We start from the raw sequence: 24,604 nt of genomic DNA, 5'->3' as shown, positions 1-24,604 counted from the left end.
TAATTCCGATATTCTATACGGCAGTAAGGGAGTAAGAAAGTTTCTTATAAGAGAAGTTTTTGTTATTCGATTCAGGTTATCAACCAAGTAGTCATGTGTAACACTGTGTGATATGACACTTTTGTGCTGATACTTTAGGATGCGTCATGTGTATTGACACCGCGACAATAAAGTGTCATGACACAGTAACAGTGTCGTAACACCCCGAGTGTTTCCGGCCCGAGCAATGCAATTCACCGCAATAGTGCGATTTGATACAAGATACAACAAAAAGAGACAGAACACGAAAGTTGTGCCTTAAAGTTTTCGAATCTCACCGAAACGAAAGTGTCTTTCAACTGCGTTGACTATTTTGTATTTTACCTGGTTGCCACGTTTTATATATTTTTACGGTGTCTACAGATAATTTTAAATCTTAAAAAATAAATTTGAATATATTTCTGTTTATGCAGATAAAATAATTAATAAAGAAAAAAACTGTATTATAAAAAAAAACAAATAAATAAAATTTCAAATCTAGGTCCAAACAACAAAACAAAAAATTTGAAATTAAAATTGGTATTGTTTAAATTATGTTTAAATTTGTTATAGTTTAAATAATTATAGTTAACTTAAAAATCAGTGGGGAGATATTAAACGCTAAAGAAAGAATAAAGATACCTACATAAAAAAATCTAAATCTAGGTTAACGCAACAAAACAAAAAATTTAAAGTAAAAAAATATACACCTACTTATTCGTTATTGTTTAAGTTATAACTTAAAAAAATCACTTAAGAGATTTTATCCGTCTTTAATCTCTCTTGCTTTTCGTTGACTATCTGTCTGGCTTTAGAAAATATCCTTTCACACGGGACAGATGTAGCCATAATACAAAGCCTAGTCTTCATAATTTGGTATAATTTTGGGTAAATGTGCTTCCTCTGGTGCCACCACAATAGAGGATCCTGGGTTATACCGCAGCTATCTTTTCTCGGTAAAATGCTTGCTTAATTGTTGGTGCTGTTGAACGTCCTTGTCAAAATCTTTCCATAAATTTTGAAGTAGATCTTCCTTATAGGGTATATTTTGAATTGGTTGTTCAATATTTTCCTCTTCGTTTTCTTTTTGTGTGGGTAATTTTGTGTTGGCTACCTTGCTGTACAAATTCTCTACTGCTTTGCGATACTGTCTTTCGTCTATGAAACCTCTATATCTGAAAATCTTTGTTTTAGTTCAAATTGCAGATTTTTTACCATATTTTAAACCTGAGGCATCATTGTATTTATGTCAAATGAATTCATGTGTTTCGTAATTTGTTTGTAATAAAATATTATTGACGAAGCACTAACTTTTTGCTCGGAACTTATGGCAGTTGTAACTAAATTAAAAATTTCCAGAACTTTAATAAACTGTTCAGCAATAGTCCAGTCTTCGTTTTGTAGAGGCCCAACAGATTCTGTAGCTGAACTATTTAAAACTGCCAATGTTGATATGATTGCATTTTTCATCTGTAAAATTCTCTTAATCATATCAAATGTGAAATTCCATCACGTAACTACATCATTTTTTAACTTTAGTGAGGGTATATCCATTCGCCAAATCTCGGACTGCTGTCAAAAAACTGACAACGTCGCAATATATCTAACTAGTTCATCAATCAAACATCAACAAACACATTTTGAGTTTTTAACCTGTCTGATCTATTATCCTTTTGTGTGCTTCTCAAAAAGGATTTATTTGTGAAAAGATCAACTCTCGGTCAGTCCGCACAGCTATTAAGTAAATGCAAAACAGATGTTACAGCTTAGGGAAGGTTTCAAACTTTCACGTAGTGTCAATGGCTTACTGTGTTATATGACACAATAGTGTTGACACACTGAGTTGATACAATAAACTGCGCCAGTGTTGCTGTATCAACACCTAAAAATTTAGTGTGTTACCCATCTTTACAACCAAGTAACACCTGTATATTCATATTCATATTTATATTCTTCTTCTCACTGCGCCGTCTCCTTTCGAAGGTTGGCGATCCAAATGGCAATTGTAGTTTTGGAAACTGTTGATAGATCTCTGCGGATGAGCGGTCGAACCATCTCCTCAGGTCTTTCAGCCACGAGTTCTGGCGTCTTCCTACTGATCTTTTGCCCTGTACTTTTCCTTCCAGTATAACTTGAAGTAATTTATATCTTTTGCCTCTCAGCACATGACCCAAGTATTGCATTTTCCTCTCTTTGATTATTCTTAGTAATTCTTTTTGTTTACACATGCGACGAAGTACCTCAACATTAGTAACTCTTTGTACCCATGGAATCCTCAACATTCGTCTGTATATATACATCTCAAAGGCATCTATTCTTTTTTTTTCTATTTCAGAGTCCATTGTCCCACTTTCACAGCCATACAGTAAGACAGAAAAAACGTAACATCTGATCATTCGGATTCTAAGCTGTAGACTAAGGTCTGATCTTGTAAAACATGTTTTAATGCTCATGAATGTTTTCCTTGCTTGTTCGATTCTTGATAGGATTTCTTTTTTTGGATTACACTGACTATTGATATTTGTTCCCAAATATTTTATGGAATTTACCTGTTCTATTATTTGACCCTTGGCATACACCTGTACATTTATTGGTGTCTTTGAAAATACTAAAGTTTTAGTTTTGGAAACGTTTAGATGTAAACCGAACATTTCGCTGTGATGAACTACTGCATTTATTATATTTTGTAGTTCTTGTGCGTTGCTTGCTATTAAGACGGTATCATCAGCATATCTGATGTTGTCTATGCTGATTCCGTTAATCTTAATTCCGCCTTGGACCTCGTCTAATGCTTCTCTGAATATAGACTCCGAATACAAATTAAAGAGTAGTGATAAGACGCAACCCTGTCTCACTCCTCGTCGGATTTGTATGTCTTCGTATGTTGTGTGCTCTATTTCAATTGTTGCCGTTTGGTGCCAGTATAGTTCTGAGATAATTCGCAAGTCTTGTTCGTCAACTCCAGTTGTTCTCAGAATTTCGATCATCTTTTGATGGTTAACGCAGTCAAATGCTTTTCGATAGTCAATAAAACATGCATATACATCTACATTCATGTGTCTGCATCGTTGCGTTAACACATTTAAAGCAAAAAGAGCCTCTCGTGTTCCCAGTTCCTCGATTTTAGCCAGTCTGTTGGTATTTTACCTGTTTCATATATCTTATTGAATAGTGCTGTTATTAAATCTAGGCTTTTACTTTCGTTCGTTATCTGCAATTAGTTTAAGTATTTCGACATTGATATTGTCTGGACCGGCGGCTTTTCCATCTTTCTGAAATTTTACTGCATGAATCACTTCTTCTTTGGTTATTTCTGGGCCTTTTTCATTTATTCAATTGTCTGTGGATGGTGGAGAACAAGGTCTATCGTCGTCAAAAAGAGTTTGTATGTATTCTTTTCATCTCTCTAGTTTGTCTTCTGTACCCATAATTATTTCGTTATTATCATTTTTTAATATTGTTGCTTGTCTCTTTTTGTGTCTACCTGTCATTTATTTTACTTTTTTATGGATAAAAAAGGTGTCGTATTTTTCCTGAAGTTGTTCGATTATTAGGCATTTTGTTGACATCTAGTTTTCTTTCGCCTTCCTGCACTTTTTTCTAATGATTTTGTTGATTCGCTTGTATTCTATTGGGCTTGTTTTATGTTTTCGTCTTACGTCCATGAGGTCCATGATCTCTTGCGTTATCCATTCTTGTTTTTTGTTGTGTTTTATGAACCCGATGTCTTTTTCTTGTATCTTTGTTATTTTTGTTTTTAGAGCAGTCCATGTTACTTCAATGTCTGTCTGTACCAAATAAAGTCAATTTGATTTCTAACAATTCTGTCTTTTCTGTCTGCAGGTGATTTCCATGTGTATAGCCTTCTAGGATGTTGTTTGAAGAAGGTATTGGCAATTAACAGATTGTTTTCTACGCAGAATTGTACAAGTCTATCTCCTCTATTATTTCTGGTACCTAGACCGTATGCTCCTATGTGGTCTCCTTTCGCACCACGACCAATTTTAGCGTTAAAGTCACCCATGATCATCATCATATCACCTCTTTTTGTCAGTCTCATTATTTCATCTATGTTGTTATAAAATTTTTCGATTTCTTCGTCTGACTTGTCACTTGTTGGAGCATAGACCTAAATAATATTTAGTTTTCTGTGAGTTGTTTGTAATTTCAACATTGCTACTCTATCATTTAGGGGGATGAAGTCTATGACTGATTGAGAAATTTTGTTCGACACTAATATAGTTCCATATTGATGTTCTGGGTCGGTTCCACCTAAATAGTATATGTATCCATGTTTTGTTTTTTATATTCCTGATCCAGGCCATCTTACTTTACTCATTCCCAAGTCTTACCATCATTTTTAGTCTTACCATCTCGGCTTCAGTGTTTGCCAGTTTCCCGGACATAAATAAGCTGCGTACGTTCCAGGTGGCAATGCGTACTATTCGGTCGTATTCATATTATTGATCATTGATCATTATTTACAACCCATAGCTACTCTTTAAAAGCAATTTTACCACATAATTATCGCAGTTTGGACCACTGTAAAGTTGGCATGTTCATCACAACTAAAGCACGCTTTCCATACACTAGGACGTGATCAATCTGATTCACTGTACTAATTTAGGACGCTTCTGTCTTCCGTTATAAAGATAATTATGTTCTAAATACGTATTTTTGAGGAATCCATTACTATTAAAACGTTGATCAAGAAATATCTGTTTTTATTTATTTGACAGTTCCGAGAATATGCTCCAGCCACTGTTTAATATGTAACATTTAGGAAAGTGAGAGTTTCTGAATAGTACGAAACAATATTAACAATATGTACTAGTAGAACATGTTAACACAGGTAATACTTTGCGTGACATGGATTAATCAGTTAACAAATTAGTCCAATGGGGTTGGGCGAAAAAAAAAGCCTAACCTTGCATAGCGAGCTGCCCCAAATTATATTAGTCTGACCTTAAGGCAGTCTTTAGCTATCTGCAGTCAATTTCAACAAAAGTTGAACATATCATAACAAAAATTGCCAAACTCAAATGAAGCTTCGCAGATCACACTGCCATATGAAAAGAACAACGTTGGAACACGTTGCCAAGGTAGCCAACCAAGAGGAAGTCCACAAATGAGAAGGGTAAATGACATAAAAAGAATAGCTAGAATAAATTGGAAGTATGATGCTCAAGATAGAGATAGATGGAAAGAGTTGGGAGCTGTTTTTACATACCTGTTATGATTCACCCGTAGACAAGCAGATTCTGAGATATATGTAGATATCCATATCGTTTTGTATTGGTTATATATATATATATATATATATATATATATATATATATATATATATATATATATATATATATATATATATATATATATATATATATATATATATATATATTTTACGGTTAAAATAGGTTTTTTCTTAAATACTTTTGCTATAACTATTCTCAACCTTCGATCATTGTTTTTTTGTATCTTTCTTTGTCACGCATATTTTAATTTTGTAGGTCTAACCGATTTAGAAGTAAATCTACAAATATTCTTCAGTTTTATATTGCTGGCTTTAAATATAGTCTCCATTCATTTCTTTGTATATAGTAATACCTAAAGGCGAAAGAGAGCAACCAGCGGGTTCTAGATTGATTAAAAACATTCTACTTTCTGTCTTGTGGCCTTATATGTTATATAAAAGTCATTATATTTACCGAAACCGCAACATCTTTAAGTTGTATTTCGTACAAGTCTTAATAAGTATTTCTTCGCTGTCATAACTTTCTGCCACTTTCTTACTTTTCGTGGCTTTCCCTGTCATACCGGTAGGGTCTTAAAGAAAAGAAATTAAATTTAAATATAATAAAAATTGCGGTTTAATAAAACTGTAAAAAATAAAACGGGTGTGGCAGTCCAGTGGGACTGCCGGTGGAAGTTACACTTCTATACACGCATTCGCCGTTACAAATTTATTTGGGAGTCAATCTGCACAATCATTACATGTGTAATTCTATAGGTAAGACATAGCAGAAAGAGAAACAGAATTAATAACAACTTACTAACAATGAAGGATTGAATCAATATTTTGATGAAAATGTATATTTTTATTTTCATATATGTATGAAAGGAGTTGAAATCAAAAATGTTTTTACACATACTCTGCAGTAAAATTCATTGTTTATTTTGTTATTAATATAATAATACAATACAAATTAAACTGCAATATTCATAAGTATTTAAAAATTACAATAATATACATAAAAAAATACACTACAATACAGTGCAACATAATTCCATATAATAATACAATACAAATTAAAATGCAATATTCGTAAGTATTTAAAAATGACAATAATGTAATAATATTAATAAAAAAGTCCTCCCCGACTGGGAATCGAACCGCGGTTTCCCGCGTAACAGGCGGGGATACTGACTACTATACTACCGAGGACAGGACACAAACTTATTTCAAGATTGACAGTTCTGGATCATACAGTGATTTATTGAGATTATTATTTTGAAATACAAAAGACTAATATAATTATGAACATTTAATAAATAATACAAAACATATCACATAAATAATAATATTAATAAATATTTTATTATAGGTATAATATTATATGTATATATATATTTGTATATAATATATTTATATAATATTTAATTATATATACAAAAGGAACATTTTTATATTCGAGAGAGGAAGAGAGAGAAAATATATCTTCTGTCTCTCTGTTACTTATTATCTTACATATGTAATGATTTCACAGATTCACTCCCATACAAATTTCCAACATGGAACGCGCGTATAGAAGTATAACTTCAAAAAGGATAAAAGCATTTTAATTATATTCAACAGTAAAATTAAAAAACAGAAATTGTTATATTTTATATATCGCTCTTAAAATAAATGAATATTTTAATCTAAACACTTTTTTATATTGAATCGTTTCCCGTAATAAAAGTTTTCCTAATAAGATCGGTAAACTGCAAAGAGAAACAACATTACCATATCAGATTATGTTATTTTGCGGTAAAAGAAAACAAACAGAAAACAAGTAGCAACTTTAGGGTTATCGCAGCAGCCATTTTATTAGATATAACTTTAATTTTGTGAGTTTTGTTTGTATATCTTTATTCTCTTTTCTGGAAATAATGGTGGAAAGGTATAAAAACATTAAATAATGGTTGACGTTTAACCTAGTTTCGTGTTTCTTATATTATATGAAGTAGCACAACGGTCCCGGAACAGTATTTTCCAAGAATTTATACGTCAAACACAATGAGGGAGCTGAAAGTAATGTTCAGCTCCATGTTTCACCACCGAGTGATTTATATTAAGCAATTGTTTTAATTTGATTTTATCATCACTGGTCTTTCAAGAGAACTGGGTCATCTCAAATTTTTTTATATGACGATTTTACTTACAGCTTTTAAAAAAAGCAATGGATTGAACAAATAAACTTTTTGGGAAAATCTTAAAAGCTTGTAAAATATGTTAAAAATAGCTGACACGAGTTTTTTCAAAATTTATGTAATGTGCTATTTATGTATTTTACTTATAACCTTTAATAATAATACTTTTTATTACAACATAATAAATAGCTAAGAAGATTTTTGTTAAGAATAATTTTATTTGCGTTGATTGTATAAAAATATCTTTTTTAACTACTTCATTCAAGTGCTTTCACCCTTTCTGTATGTGTAGAAGATTCAAAACAGTTAAACATGAACGAAAAATTAATGTCGTCAAAACATTAGGTGAGTGGAGTAAATAATTTAAAGCTCTGACTGAATAAACTTTTCTAACATACAATAGACTGTCGAAATGTCATAACTATACAGAGTTTTCGTAAGAATCATAGATAGGTATACCTTAATCATCATTCTGGCTCAACCCTGCGTGGGTGCTAGCCTCCTCAAGAATATCTCTCCAGTCGTCCCTATCCATCGCCTTTCTCCGCCAAGCACGTATTTCCATATTTCTCATGACTTCATCGATGTTATCAAGGAATCTTGTTCTGGGTCTTCCTCTTCTTCTCTGGCCAATCGGTCTATTAAGAAGCTAGGAGCTAGGTCATTTTGTTCCATCCGCATTACCTTCCCTATTCACCTACGACATCCTATTTTAATATGTTTTACGATATCTGCTTTCTGGTATATTCTCTAAAGCTTGAAGTTGTATCGTCTTCTCCATACTCCATTGTTACTCACAGCTCCATAGATTTGCCTTAGTACTTTTCTTTCAAAACATGCTAACTTGTTTTCATTAGTTTTTGTTGGAGTCACCGTCTCTGAAACATATGTTAGGACTGGGCGTATTATTGTTTTGTAGATTTTTATTTTTGTATTTCGCGATAAAATTGTAAATTTAAGGAGGAGATTTAGCCCAAAATAGCCCAAAATTCTGCGAATTATCTCTACGGTAGTATAATTTTCAGTGATAAGGAACGCTCCTAGGTATACCAATTTGTTCACTAATTCGATGACATTGTTTTCTATAACAAGTGTCGTAAGATTTGTGGTTGCGTAGTTATTTTCATTTTGTTGATGTTTATTATTAAACCCATTTTTATAGCTACTTCTTTTAATGCTACATACGCCTTTCGTACAGCAATATTGTACGAAACAATACCAACAATATTGATATCATCAGCATAGATAAGAATTTGCACTGATTTATATATTGAACTATTAGTTTTATTATGTGACATACGTATTACTTTTTTCAGAGCCAGATTGAACAGTATACAGAAGAGAGGGTGTTTCTGGCGTATCCTGTTATTTGTTTTAAAAGGTTCAGACAGTTTATCCTGAATTCGTACTTTACATTCAACTAATAAATTGTCGATTTACCACCTCTGAAACCACCCTGTGTAGTGTGTCCGCAGATGCGCAGAAGAAGAAGTCCGCAGAAGAGTAATCATTTAAAATTAGTTTATTTCATTTTGTCAAAAATAAAATGAAATAAATTTATGCAATAAAATGTTAATAAGGAAACATTCATAGAGATAAAAACATAATTTACCTTAACAAAAGATTTGCAGCATAATAATCAGTTGGAAGTGTAATCAGTAGCTTAATTTATGAATCATGTAAATTATCATACAAAACGTTTAGTTTTAAGAACTAAATCAGTTTTGTAAAAGATATAAAATGTTACAAGAACAATAATATAAAAATTATTAGTATTTCTCCCCTTTTATAAATCCCTTTTTGGATAGTTTTTGTTTTGTTTAATTTTTCATCTGTATCTATTTGTGGGGGCTCTTCTGTTCTCTGATCACCAAACAAATCTTTAAGATATTGTTCCCATATTTCTTCTTGTTTTTCAGGGTCCATTTCTATTTGGTTTTTTTTTTGTTACAATCGATAAGTGTTTGGGTTTCCATATTCCAGCTACTTCTTTAACCTTTCTGTGTAGTTCTCTATCTTTATGCTTCATTTGCAGATTTTCTACGTCTTTACATTTTTCTTTTATCCACTCTTCCTTAGCTACATTTATTTTTTTCTTAATTTCCCTGTTGAGTTCTTTGTATCTTGTTAATCCTCGTCTCCTCCCCATAATTTGTTATCTTTCGTTTGTCATTCATGGTTTTCTATGTTTACGGTTTTCTTTCTGTCTACTTTGGTCTGCTACCTCCAAGACAGTATTTTTAATTTTCCCCTACATGTCTTCAATGTTTTCTTTTACTGTCTTCTCCTTAGTGGGAGCTATTGTCTTAGACTCTAACTGCGCGTCTACCATGTCCTTATACTTCTTTTGCTGTCCTTGGTTAGCACTACTCCATGCTATTCTCTGACTGGGTTTAGCCTTGTCTACTCTTTTAAGTTTTAATCGGATGGTTGCGACTATAGGATTGTGGTCTAAATTTATGTCACAGCTTGGGTACGTTTTTACATTTAGAATACCATTACGGAACCTTTTGTTAATTGTAATGTAGTCGATTTGGTTTCTCACAATATTTGCTTTGAAATCTTGAGGAGACCGCCACATATATAGACTTCGCACTAATGTTTTATAAATCTGTGTTTTTGTCTTCATATTTAGGTGTCTATCCCACCACACTGAGTTAAGTTGTCGGATTGCTGTTCTTGTTTGTCCTAATCTTTGTGTAATTTCTTTCTCTGTTGTTGCCTTTTTTGTGATTATAAACCCCAAGAATTTGAATTTATGTTTTCCTTTGATTGTTACGTTGCCATCAATCTGTAGATCTTCTATATCTTCTTCACTTGTAGATTGGTACCCTGTTTTTGCGAGGTTAATATCTAGGCCAGCCTTGGTATATTCTTCTTCTAGTTTCTGCATCATGTAGCTGAGGTTGTCTTGGTCTTGTGCAATCACTACTTGATCGTCTGCAAAGTTTAACGTATATAGGTATTCATTCCGTACCGGTACTCCCATGCCTTCGCATTTTCTTTTCCATGTAGTCAAGGATTTCTCTAAGTACATTTTAAATAGGGTTGGAGATGTGAAACAGCCCTGCAGGAGCCCTTTCATTGTGGTGAAGTCTCCTATGATTATTGTTCCCATTTTAATGAAAACTTTATTTTCTTTATACAGAGCTTTTGTAGCTTCTATGAGTTGTACATTTTTAGTTCTGTTTTTCTAATTTGTGCATTGCCTTCCATAGTTCTGACCTTGGTACAGAGTGATACGCCTTTCTCAGGTCCACAAATGCCAAATGTATATCTCTATTTTTGCTTTTTTCTTTTTCAACAGTTGTTCCAGTGTGTATATGTGGTCTATGCATGATCTTCCTGCCGTGAAGCCTGCCTGATGCTCCCGATTTTGCCTTTTATCGCTTGCTCTATCTTTTCTCCCAGTATCTTTCCATATAATTCCTATTGATGATATTACGCTTATTCCTCTCTAGTTTTTGCATCGTTTTCTATCTCCTTTCTTAAATATAGATGTCGTACATTCCTTTGGAAGCTGTTCTCTATTGTTACTTGTGTTTATTATAAAGCTCATTTTACTAAATTGGTTTATGGTGTTTACTTATAAAATCACACAACACAACTATTCGAAGGAACGTTAACCTATAAAAACCTACTGACAGTCAAGCGATAAAGTTTCCAGCAAAAACACAAATAGTCATTAACAACTGTGGTTTTTGCATAAAACTGTACTTGATATATGGGGTTTATGCGGAATCGCCTATATTTTGTCGCTTATATCTTGGACTACTGTGGTTTTAATGGAATATTCTTACGGAAGGAACGTAGGTAATTAGCCCTTCAATCCATAGATGGCGTAAGTCCATTTCCGAAAAAACTGACATATTATGTGGTTTTTGCAAAAACCGCCTCAATTGTTAATATAAAATAATAAAAGACATTTAATTTAAGATCAATAAGGACTAAGATACTAATAATTTTTTTTGTTAACTTATTTTTAAAACAATAACACTATTATACTAGTTTTACTTAGGTCTACTTTTTAAACCACCTTTCGTCATCTACTTTTATTTCTGCGATACGTTAGTGCAATAAATATCAACAACACTGATCTTTCAAAAGAAAATACTTGTCATATAGTTTGTATAAGTCTTCTTTGAAGTCTTGTTCCTTTGATGCGAGCTATAAGAAATATTTTTTATTTGTATATACTTATAGTTAAACCGATATTTCTGCATGCAAGTATATACGCTTTTGTATTATATTTATGACATAAATCTACTGTGGTTTAAGCTTTGAAAGAATCTTTGAAAGAAATTGACAATATATACAAGGTTATGTCTGCATCCATCTTTTACTTTCGTTTTATTTTATTTTCGAATGTAACATAAAATAATAGGTAATGCAGACAAAGTAATAATAAAAAAAAAAGTTTGGTGAAAGTAACAAAACAAAAACTATCCAAAAAGGGATTTTTATAAGAATACTAATAATTTTTATATTATTGTTCTTGTAGCATTTTATATCTTCTATAAAACCGATTTAGTTCTGTTTTTTCTAACTTGAAACTAAACGTTTTGTATGATAATTTAAATGGTTCATAAATTAAGCTACTGCTCACACTTCCAACTTATTATTATGCTGCAATCTTTTGTAAAGGTAAATCACGTTTTTATCTCTATGAATGTTTGCTTATGAACATTCTATTGCATTAGATTAGAGATTAGATTAAGAGAGGTGGCCTTTCGGCCTATTCCACTGCGACCTTTTCAGATCTATTGTGGTCCTCTAGTCCTAGATAACATTCTCTAGCCTGACCCTTTTTATAAAGTCTAGTAGCTTCGAGACTGTACCTTCCATGTAGCTATTTGCCGGTGGATTTTCTTCTCCTAATGCAAAGAACCGCACATTTGCCAGACTGTCACACTGACATAAAATGTGCTCTGCTGTTTCTTCTTCGAGGTGACAGAATCTGCACAGGTCATCATCTGATAATCCCATCAGCTTCAAGTGCCTATTCAGCTTACAGTGCCCTGTTAGAAGACCTACTATAACCTTGACTGTTTTCCTGTCTTTGCTTATTAGGTCTGCCGTAAATTTTGGCGAATGTTCTGTAATGAACTGTTTCGCCTGTCTTTGTCCTGGTGAATTCCTCCACCATTCCAGAGATTTGCGAGCTACCCACTTCCTTGTAGCCGTTCTTGTTACTGATTTAGCAACTCCGCAGAAGGGTTCCGGTCCAATGAATGGCAATGATGAGCCTTGTTTGGCCATTTCATCTGCTTTTTCATTGCCCTTATGACCCTCGTGCCCCGGTACCCAGGCTACCGTAACCTTGCTACGGTCTCTTAGTTTATTTAGGGCACACACGCAATCCCATACTAGCTTAGAATTGACCTCTACGGAATTGAGTGCCTTAAGCGCTGCCTGACTATCTGTGAAGATAGCAACTGAACAGAACGTTCTTTCCTGCCTTTCTATTTCTTCCACGCAGTAATGGATTGCAGTTATTTCCGCTTGGAAAACTGTCACATCCTTAGATAGACTTACCGGGAAATCTATCCCTTGATTTGTCCCTACTATGCCGGCTCCCACACCCTCCGATGTTTTTGAGCCATCCGTGTACCAGGTAGCAGCAGCTTGTATGGGTACACCTTTATTCCAGTCTTCCCTGCCTGGTATCTTAATTGTGAACTTATTGTTAAAGCTATATCTCGTAACTGTTGCATCGATAGGTTTCCCCATCACAATATCGGCTTTTAGCTCCTCGATTAGCTTTCTGTTGTCAGTACCATGCATCTGGCTTATATGTCGCTGACTATGGATTAATCTGTGCATCACGGATCTGGCTTCGCCCTGTATAAAGATATGAAGTGGTGGTAGATTCAACAGGGCTTCCAGCGATGCAGTAGGAGTTGTTTTTAAGGCCCCCGTAATACACAGGCATGCTAGCCTTTGTGTATTACCTAGCAGCCTTATTGCTCCCCCTTGCTGCGTCTTTGTCCACCACGTCACCGAGCCATAGGTTATCATGGGTCTAATAACCCTTGTATATAGCCATAGAGTCATTTTGGGGTTAAGTCCCCAATTCTTACCGCACATTCTTCTACATCTGCCCAAGGACATAGTAGCTTTCTGTGTGGTTTTTAGAATGTGAGTATTCCATGTAAGCCTATGATCAAAATATACCCCAAGGTATTTTGTTTCTTTGGCAAATGAAATCTCTGTTCTTTCCAGCACCGGTGGTTTTAGGCCTTGTAGTGCTGTTTTTTTGGTGAAGTTGACAATTTGTGTTTTCTGAGCATTGACTATCAGTCTCTCTTGTTTACACCAGTCGTCAACTATATTTAGGGCTGCTTGCATTCTCTCAGAAACTACCTGAGCAAACCTGCCCCTGACAACGATTGCTATATCGTCAGCATATCCTAGACAATAAAAGCCTTCTGTGGACAGATTTCTGAGGAGATCATCTACCAAGGTTGCCCAAAGTAGAGGGAACAGAACTCCTCCTTGTGGACAGCCTCTGCCTACTTTTGCTTTGATGGTTGCTTTATCCAGAGTGGACATTACTGTCCTATTCTCCAGGGATGCCCTTATCCATCTGCATATTACCGCAGGTGCACCTCGTCTACTCATAGCCCCTATCAAAGAGCTGGTGGTAACATTATTAAATGCCCCTTCTATATCTAAAAAAGCGGCCATTGCTATCTCTTTGTCTTCCATTGACTTTGAGATAAGCCTATTTAGATCATCCAACGCGGAGTCCATAGATTTAACAGGTTGGTATGCATATTGACGATTGGAGAATTAGAGGATTATCTTTTAGCACTTCGTCTCTGATGTACCTATCAAGAAGCCTTTCCAGCGTTTTTAATAGAAAAGAAGATAGGCTTATCGGTCTATATCACTTTGGTGTTAGGTCTGATACTTTACCTACCTTAGGCAAGTATATGACTTTGACCTTTTGCCATATTTTTGGTACGATCCCCCATGCTAAAGTGGCTTTGAGGAGCTTGCATAGGTGTGGTATCAATACCTCTAATCCCATATGCAACAGTATTAGATATATGCCATCTGTCCCTGGAGACTTATATGGCCGAAACTTATTTATAGCCCATCTAATTCTGTTTGGTCTTGTGATTGCTGTGGCTATTTTCCAATCTGTAGACCTTGGTCTAGTGAGCCTTTGGTCTATGTTGGTTTGCCTATCTGCATCATCCAGAATTGTTGAGCCCGGAAAGTGCGTGTTCATTAGTTCTCTAAGACTTTCCTCTTTGGTGTCCGTAAATTTGCCATTAGCTTTCTTTAGGAAACCTACTTCTTTGGTTGTAGCACCATCCTTTGCCAGGACTTTATGAATTCGAGAACATGCCGGGATATCTGTAATCTCCTCGCAAAACTCTCTCCATGAATTCCTTTTGGCTTTCCGAATTTCTTTTTTTTTTCTATTGCATGAATTTATTTCATTTTATTTTTTGACAAAATAAAATAAACTAATGTTAAATAATTACTCTTCATAAATATATGTCGAATTACCATTTAATTTTTCTTAACTGATCTGGTTTTTGGAAAAAAAAATGTGTTTCCATTTGAGAACATTATATATAGAAACTCTTATTAGAACCAATAATCATACACATTAGATCGACGTATTATCAGTAACAAATTATTCCAAATTGGGTCTAGGTGCAATGAATCTTAATTTAAACGGTTGTTCGAGTGTGAAGCGTCTAGGCCTGTCTATTAAACACTTTGCAAATGCCACTAAGGATCCCGATTTGTTGAAAGTATGTAAACAACAAAAAGTTGAATATATTCGGCAATTAAAAATTGCTAAAAAGTCAGCTTACTGTAATTTTATTCCTAGAGACTAATTCCAACTATTTACTAATTCCAATAATAAACCTAGAGACTGCTGAAAAATAGTAAATTTCGAAAGAAACTACACAAGATCGAGTTCGGTATAACCCGAACTACCTCCAGACGAAATGACACACACACACACGCGAAGCGTTCAACCCAACCCCTAGTGACATGTGTATACCACTGCTAATCAGTGGGATCCACATGTCCGAAGATCAAACTGTACCTATCTGACCCCCAGGTTTTTCCACCACCCCTTCACTACGTCTGACATACGCAGCGAAGGCTTATGAACTTTACGTCGGGCGATTTCGGTAATAAACAACACCCTCCGTATCTACATGGTTGTGGTTAGGCCACCTAAAATTGAGGGGTAGCTAGAGGCTTTTCTCCCTATTTACTTTACTGAATTTAATTTGGTATTAGCATTACATTGGACTGGAGTCCCTAAAAAGTGTGTGCCCTGCACGGAGAGGCACCAACCTAGGTTGGTGCTCCTCCGCACAGGGAAAGTGTGCGTTCGGTCACTCAGCTGCCGATTTCGCAAAAACTAATTTGTTCTCCTCGCCAGATGGGCACCCGACTGGTCTGGCCACCGAGCCAATGCTTGTGGCACATGGCCTCGATGCTCAGAATTTGCGTGCTGGTCTCCCAAATAAACCTGCCTTAAGGGCCTAAACCAAAGAGTTTGGCTGTACAAAGAAAACTTATGGTTTTCTTTGTATCGCATGTGTTTATGTGTGTGCAACGGAATCAGTGTCGCGCATATTGTGGTTGAAGACCCGGAAAACTATGAATAGTTACTAAGCTATTCCCTGCCACTATAATTTGTTAGCGGAGTTAGAAGGTATTTTAACGCCTATTTTATACTAATACTAAGACTAAAACTAAGATATTTTTTTTTGGTGAGCAAGGCCTGGTATCCGAAACTCTAAAATGCCAGACCCCAGTTCTTACCCTTTTTTTTTCCTACTTCTAACCCGCGTTGCCTTTGCCTAATCTGTGCCTATCTCAATCTTTGTGTCATTATCTTATTGGGACATATCCAGCTATTTGTTGTTTAGGCCGTCTATGTGTCGTCCTAATATTTTCGTCATATTCCGTCAGCTCTCTCAGCTTTCTGTTGGGGTAGTTTCTTATTTCATTGAAGATCTCATATGCTTTTTCATTCATTGTATGTAAGATTCTTTTCTGGTTCGTGTCTCTGTATAAGTAACTTAATGGTACATATTTCGGTACATTTAAAGCGTCTCTTATTAGCTGATTTTGTGCTACTTGTAGTTTCTTCCTGTTTGATTTACAGGTATGCCCCCAAGCTGCTGATGCATAAGTTAATGTTGGAAGGATTATGCTATTTGCTACTCTTATTTTCGTAAAGAAGTTTAATTTGCTTTTCTTGGCGATTAGCAAGGCAATTTGCGTCTTTGTTAGCTTGGCTTTATATACTGTTTGGTTTACATGTTCAGTGAAAGTGAGCTTGTGATCAAGGGTCACTCCTAGGTATTTAGCTTGATTACTCCATTCTACGTTTTCATTGGCTAATCTTAATTCCAAATTGGGTGTTTGTCTTCTTTTCCTAAACATGACGGCCTGTGTTTTTTCCGGGTTGAGTGCAATTTTCCACTTTATGCACCATGCGTGCAGTCGGTTTAGAGATCGTTGTAAGTCTCTTGTTGCGAAATTTACGTTCCTGTTGCTTGTTGCAATTGCCGTATCGTCTGCATATAGGCTAAGCAGTGTTTTATGATCGTTTGGTGTGTCTGCCGTATATATGGTGTATAGATATGGAGATAACAGCGCTCCCTGCAGCACATCTGCCTCCAGAGTTCCGACTTCGGACAGGGCAGGCCCTATACGAACTCTGAATCTCCGGTTTGTCAGGTATGATGCAAGGAGACATGTCATTGCCTCACCATATCCATATTGGTTCATTTTAAAAAGCAGGCCTTTATTCCAGACTCTGTCAAAGGCCTTACTGACGTCTAGGAAGGCTGCAGCAATATACATTCTGTCATTATATCCTTTGGTGATGAATTCGGTTAGCCTAAGTATCTGTAATTCGCAGGAGTGGTTTGATCTGAAGCCGAAGTGTGATTCCGGAATCGTTCCGATTGCTTCTGTCTTGGTTTGCAGTCTCTTTAATATTATCATTTCGGCTATCTTACTTAATGAAGATAGGAGACTGATTGGTCGGTAATTCTGTGGAAAGCTCCCGTTTTTTCCCGGTTTTCCTATCATAATTACTTCTGCTTCTTTCCATCTGTCAGGAAAGTATCTTAGTCTTAGAATGCCGTTGTTATGTTTGTACACTATTATTTTGTTGGGTACGTTTTTGATTGCCCTGTTTGTGATTTTATCTGGCCCAGCTGCTTTCTTTGCATTTAATATTTTAATTATTTCTTTAATTTCTTCCGGACTTGTGTGTTCTAGGCCAATTATGCCCTTTCTCCTTAAGCGTCTAGCGCTTCTTTCTACTTCCTCCGTGAAGTCTAAATCTTCTGCCGGGTGAAAGTTTTTCATATTATTAGATTCTAGTGTATCTTGCATTACTTCTACTTTTTGTTCAGTGTATACCATTCCGTTTTCTCCATGTAGAGGCGGTATGGGGTTTTTGTCTTTTCTAAGTATTTTTGATACTTTCCAGAATGCAGATTTATTAGGATTTAGTTCTTGGATATATTTGTCCCAATATTCGTTTCTGTGTTCGTTTAGTCTTCTTTTGACTTCTCTGTCTAGTTCATTACCAATTTTTTTGTCTTCTTGATTCCTTGTTCTTTGTGCTCTTCTTCTTTTTCTCTTCTTTTCTTTAATGAGATCTTTTAGCTCATTTGATATTTCTTGGAATCTACCTTTTAGTGTTGTTTTTGTCTCCGTTTTTGAGCTGGCATCGATGGCATTTATTATTGTTTGCTCTAATCTTGCTATACTTTCTTCCAGTTCTTCTATGTTGTTAATTGTTGGGATTGCCCCGATGTTTTCGCTCACTACTCTCCTGAAGTTAGGCCAGTTTGTTTTCTTTATTTGATGGGGCTGCAGTGGATTTAGCTCCACTGCGCCTAGGGTCATGACGATTACGTAGTATGTGGAATCGCCTTCGTTTATTGATTTTATTTCATATTGTTGCCCTATATTGTGTAGAATTGCTAAATCTATGTGAGAAGGAAGTTCTCCGTGGAAGCATGTTGGGTCCATTGGACCCACTACGATGGTGTTATTTTTGTTTTCGAGATAGGCACAGAGTCGTCTACCGTTCGCATTTGTCCGCCTGTCATACCAGTTGGGCGATATAGCGATCAGATCGCCGATAATTCCCGTGGGTTCGTCTGAATTTAATATTAGATCTAAGTCTTCTCTTAGTACCGGCTCGTTTGGTCTTACGTACGTCGAAACTATTTTCAGCGTTTCGTTGGCCGCGACGATTCGGACTATTGTTGCTTCCATGGTGACAAGGCCATTTGGCGTAGGCAGCAGATGGTGATCTATTTGCCTTTTTACCATAATGGCCGTGACACCAGAGTTAGCTCTGTGATCGTTTCTATAGATGACATAGTCTAGAATCTTTGTTTTGATTCTTTCGACTAGTTTAGTCTCTTGTAAGGCCATGACATCTATAGCGAGTCTGTTGGTAAACTCGTCTAAGATGTTAATTTTCGAACGAATCCCGCCCGAATTCCACGACCCGATCTGTAGCTCGTCCAACTGTACTGGCATTATTCGGTTCTACATTTGCTCATTGCATCGAGGACAAGTGTAATTTTCTCGAACATACCCGAGAAGTGGTCTGTGAATGCTCTTAGCTGATTGTTCATGGCAGCGATAACTTTATCGCTGTCGGTGGAGGAGCTTTTTTGTGTTACAGGAGCAGCTTTTGGAGGTTCAGCTGCTTTTGTCGCTGCGGCATAACTTACGTTAGGCCGGGTAGTGGGTGCACTTGGTGCATCTTTGAATTTAGGAGGAGTTGCTGTTTTTGTTTTCCTTTTTGGTGCTTTTGAGCACCCCCTGTAACTGGCTGTGTGTGCCTCTCCGCAATTGGCACATTTGGCTGCTGTTTCTCTGTATTTCTGGCAATCTGACGATCTGTGGTATTCTCCGCATTTCACGCAGCGCGAGGCGCAGTGGCAGGCACTGGATCCATGGTAGAAGTTTTGGCAGTTGAAACATTGAAGAACGTCACGTTGCTGTCTGATTTCATCCTCAATATTTATCCGAAAGTAGCAGAGGTTGTTTAGTTTTCTAACTTTTTCTGTTTCTTCTTCAGGAACAGTGATTTTGTAGAGAGGTAAAACTTTTTTCCCTCTCTCATTGATCTGACAGATTCAGTTTTAATTAAGTCGATGCCTTTGTCCTCAATTGTTTTTAGGTCCATATTGACTTGTAATCCTCTGATTGCAAGCCTTTTTGTCTTTAGTGTGTCGATAGGGTACGCTATGAAGTCGACAGCCGGTTTGTGATTTTCTAATATTTTTACCATCTCTAGGTACCCCTCTCTGCTTTTGGTCTGTATTACTACAGATCGCCCAGATTTCGCAAACTTGTTGTCAGATGAGATGGCTTTCTCTGCCGCTTTGCGCAGGATATTCTGACTTTCTCCTACTGTTTTTAATATTATTTCCGGTGGTTTTGGCAATTTTGTTTGCTTTTCCGTGGTGGGAACCACTGGTTCGTTGTTTGTACTTTTACTCGTACTTGGTTTTTGTTCCTGAGTTACTTCTCTTTGGGCTCTTCTGGATTAACGAGCTTTGATCTCATCATCCATCATTTTCTCTTGTCGTTTTTCGACAAGAGCGCGTTGTTTTTGCGCTACGCTCACAGTTTCTGTGGGCGTGGCTTCGTCGCTGCTTTTAGCAGTGGTTCCCTTTTTTTTATTAGATTTCTTCGTTACTTCCTGCCATCTCTTCTCACATGGGTCGTTTTCAGGCTCCACGATTTTCGGTTTTTTGACCTTTTCGTGTTGCTTGATGATTTTTTCGGGTTTTTCGACCCTATACTCGTTGTGTCGGTTGCCACTTGTCTCGCGCGCGGGCTTTACGGGTGCCTTTGGCTCCTCCTTATTTTCTGTTAGTTGCACTATTCGCGCAACTAACTCTTTATTTTCACGATCCTTTGTTTTTATTTCTCTGCGGAGCTCTGATAGTTGTTCCATCAATGCCTCTATTTGCCTGTTATGGCTCTTCTGCATTTCATCCATTTTTTGGATGAGTAGTTGCATTTGGCTTGCAACTTCGTCCTTTTTATGTTTCTCAGGGCTTTGCCCTGGACTGCAGCATGGTCTTTTTACTGGTGCCTTTCCGTCCTCTCCGCGCCGAGCATTGTATATATTTGTAGTATCGAACATTAAGCATTTCTTTGAAAATTCCGCGTTAGATCTTTCGTCCGCGTTTAAATTATTGTCAATTTTGGAATTGATTGACTGAAGGTCAATCGCATCGTTACTATCTTCTTCCGAAAGCAGGTAGATATTCTCAGCATCCATAACAGATTCCTCTGAAATGGATGAAGATAAAGGGATGACAGGGATTGAGTCGGGAGCTGTACCATCTAGTACATACTCTGACTCGGTATAGGGAGAATGTGGGGAAGGTTGAACAACGAGATGAGCTGGAAGCTCGGTGGATTCAACGGAATCCGACGACATTTAAAAAGCTGTCTATTTCGAAGATTGCGGTTTTTTGTTTCTCCATCCGACACGTGTCGTGTGGATTCTGGGTACCTTCCCAGGCCCTGGCCTCCTGTTTCCAGGAGGGTGCCTCTTGACGTTTCTCGCTCTGTAAGCGCAGGGGCTGTTGCTGTCCGACCTAGATTCAAAACTAGGCCTTACAGTGTCAGTCCTGTCGACACCATACAGAGATCCCGACACCCACTTGCGGTGTCTTACCCACCGCTAGGAGCTGACAAGCTCAGTTGACTTAGGTCGGTTGCGACTCTTCAAAAACGAGTCTGCACTGCTCGGCTACTCGAACCGAACTTCAGACGAAATGAATCAATTTTTTACTACAATTGCGAAGAATATAATTACATCTCTTCCCACTATTAACGTCGATGTCCTCGTCGATTATAGAAATTATTCTTCTCCGAGCAAGTCCTCTTTTTTTCGTCCAGTTCTGGAAGAAGTGGTCTCTCAAATAATTAAGTCGTTTAGTAATTCTAGTTGGACGTACGTTTACGAAATTAATAGCAAAATTTTAAAAGAAACTTACCAAATAGTTTTAACACCTTTCTACTACAGTATTACCAATTTACAAAAAAAGGTGTATCCTCAAAAACTGACAATTACAGACCCATAAGCATTGTTTCTACTTTTGGGAAAGTGATTGAAAAGGTTACCAAAGAATAATTTTATTTCTATTTTAAGTCAAATGCTCGATATTAGCTATTCAACCGATGAATAGCTAATATCGAGTACTGGGACTGCTTTCCACCAGATGTATGTAGGTGTTCCTGAAACTCAAGCATAACAGCCAATTTGGTATCCTCACTTATTGCATTGTCAGCTTCTTTTTTTAGCTTCCTAACATAGACCAGCTAACCAGTAAACGAGCTACTTAAATTTGCGTCCGTGTCTTATCTCTATAGCCAATCATCTGTATAATTGTAATTTTTTGCAATTCTGTTAAATGAACCATTTTTCTGGCTTGCGGTTCATGAAATTCAAACGACTATAGCACTGACAACTACTTATGTCAAGGAACAATAAAACATTGGCGTTTTAAATCAAATTTAAATTTTTTTTTGTTTTTTTAACATATTAATAGAAAGAAATTCTTAAATAGTTTTTGCTTACTTTATTATTACCAGGACCTAAATGGACAAGAAGTGTTGACAGTTAAGACAGTTAAGACTTTCGACAAATAAATAATTTTCTTTTCTAAAATGCGAAGTTTTGCATTTTACTTAATATTTTTGAAACTGTCAAAGATAGGTATAGGATATTGTACTTAAAAAATGTCTAAGTTGATCTAAGAAATCCAAAATTTAATTAATATACAGGGTGTTCTATTTAAAATAAGCAAGTTGGTATGGGCCACCGTTATCTGAAACACCCCGTATAAAAAGTTTTTATGGAAAAATTGCGCAACTATAAATACTAATTTGTTTGACCGTTTTTTTGAATTTATTTCATTTGGCTGACACACAGTGTATGTTCAGATATGCAGATAATATACAAATCTATAGAGAATAAGAGATTCTAAATATCTGTGAATATAAAAATATAGTAAATGTTTTTTACTTTGAAAATTAAGAATGCATAATTGGTTTTCTGTATATTTATTTCCACTTTTAGTTGAAACGAGTGCACTTTTTATAAGAATATTTATAAAGCTTTTTTAAAAAATCATCTTGTTAAAATATTGTTTTCAATACATTACACTATTGATCTATATTTATTTTATTCTGAACGAAACTCACATTCACCGCTATCAAGCAAATCAATAAATCATACAATAAAAACACAGGACCCTATTCCAGTAGACAGTTTAATGTCATTCCGGTTTACTGTATTCGCGATAGGGTATCAACTAGTACTTGTAAGTTTTCGGTCTTATGATTGATGATTGTCGAATTGTCTTCGGCTTTATTCCTTGAGGCTGAAAGGGATTATCGGGTTCACTTCCCTTGGGGTTACTTTTGTTTAGTAAAACGCGAAATAGATAAATGGCTTTTATCCGAGTTAGAAACGGGGAAACATTAATATAAGGAAGTTGAGGACATTAAGAATTACTCAATTATTCAGTATAAATGTCTGTAGTCTACGGTATTTATCGAGCTACTTTTTTAAAATGTTTGTTTTGTTTATTGAAGGCAATTTAAAAGATATTACTAATGATTTTATTATGTATTATTAAAGGAGCTAATAATAGATACTACTGGTTAGAAAAAGACTAGTTTTTTCACAATCATTTATTAAATACTTAAAATATCTAAATTCAATATTAAAAATATTACATCGAATCATCGCTTAAAAACATCTGCGATGAGGGCATTGAACTGCTAACAAAAGTATGTAATAGGGTATGGAGTGAGAGCCAAATACCAAAAGATTGGGAAGTTGGAGTTATTCAGCCCATTTTTAAAAAGGGAGACAAACGGGAATGTAGAAACTACAAAGGAATAACACTATTGAGCATCCCATCCAAAGTATATGAGAGAATACTAGAGAAACGTTGATTCTAAAATGGAACAATCACAGAGTGGATTTAGAAAAGGCAAAAGTATCCGAGATCACATTTTTACTATTAAGAAACTAATACAAAACGCACGGAACTCAAGAATTGAGTTATACCAAGCCTTTATAGACTTAGAAAAGGCATTTTATAGTACTCCAAGGAAAGTAATTGACATATGTTTAAAAAAGAAAGGTGTGAAAATTAAACTCAGTCAAGCCATTATGAGTATATATAGACACATGTTGGCACATGATTATTCAATTGCACAAGCAAACATTTTTAGCGTCCATTTTCCTTACATTCAATAAAAAATAAAAATTCTGTACAGCGTTATAAGGTAATCAAACTAATCTACGCCTCTCACGTATGTATTGTAGCTTTTGATAACCTCAGATCGTTGTACTAAAACATATTCTTTAGTGTGGGCATTCATTTTTTTTGCTAATGCTCATATAGTTGGATACCATTGTAACGGGTTTATTTTCAAAAAATGTTGTCTTAGCATGTTCCCCTACCTTATTCTTCATTTCGCTATCTAAAAGATCTGGTGGCTTCTGGAACCTATCAACTCTAGATGTACCAGAAACGTAAATGTGCGTTTCTCTAAAATATTGCAATACATTATAATTACAAAAGTAGTTGTCATAATACAGCTAAAAACTAGGTGGAGGTATCCTTTTTAATAGATTCGTAATCACAGAGCCGTACAACCCAAGTATAAGCGATTCTTTTTAATTAAATTCAGTAGTTGCTCATTGATATATTATAAAATCATCAATGAAATTGAAAGGAAAAGTGAAATTGACATGAAATCACAAACATTTATGTTTCTGTCCCTTGAATGGCACGATATATTCATCTACGCAGATATGCATTTCTAGAGGTAAGGAAAGGCACTCTGTTGTTACTTTGCACAGTCTTTCGTTATCAGCCGAATTGTGTTTATCAATGTTTACAAAATGTAAATATTAGCGGAATTTACAGAATCTGTTGACAGGTATATCAGTAATCATAAAAATTTGAAGTTTAGGTTTTCAGTAGCATTTAATTTTAGGATAATACAAGTTTCCTATGAAAATTTGTCCTCAGCTATAGTGGAAGAAGAACTTTTACCTTTTTTAATAGCATAAAAATTGGTATATAAAAATAATATACATATA

The 24,604-nt window shown here is 35.6% G+C and overlaps 1 long non-coding RNA gene across 1 annotated transcript in view; it reads left to right on the top strand.

Annotated features, from left to right (window-relative positions):
- The window catches only part of LOC140440747 (uncharacterized), a 633,916-nt gene that overhangs the window by 326,868 nt on the left and 282,444 nt on the right, over positions 1-24,604 (top strand). The gene's annotated exons all lie outside the window — the stretch shown is intronic.

Source organism: Diabrotica undecimpunctata, chromosome 5 (genome assembly GCF_040954645.1).
Source record: "Diabrotica undecimpunctata isolate CICGRU chromosome 5, icDiaUnde3, whole genome shotgun sequence".
In the NCBI taxonomy this organism is placed as follows: Eukaryota; Metazoa; Arthropoda; class Insecta; order Coleoptera; family Chrysomelidae; genus Diabrotica; species Diabrotica undecimpunctata.
The sequence above is the reverse complement of the archived record's forward strand: the minus strand, read 5'-3'. Positions and strand labels throughout refer to the sequence as shown.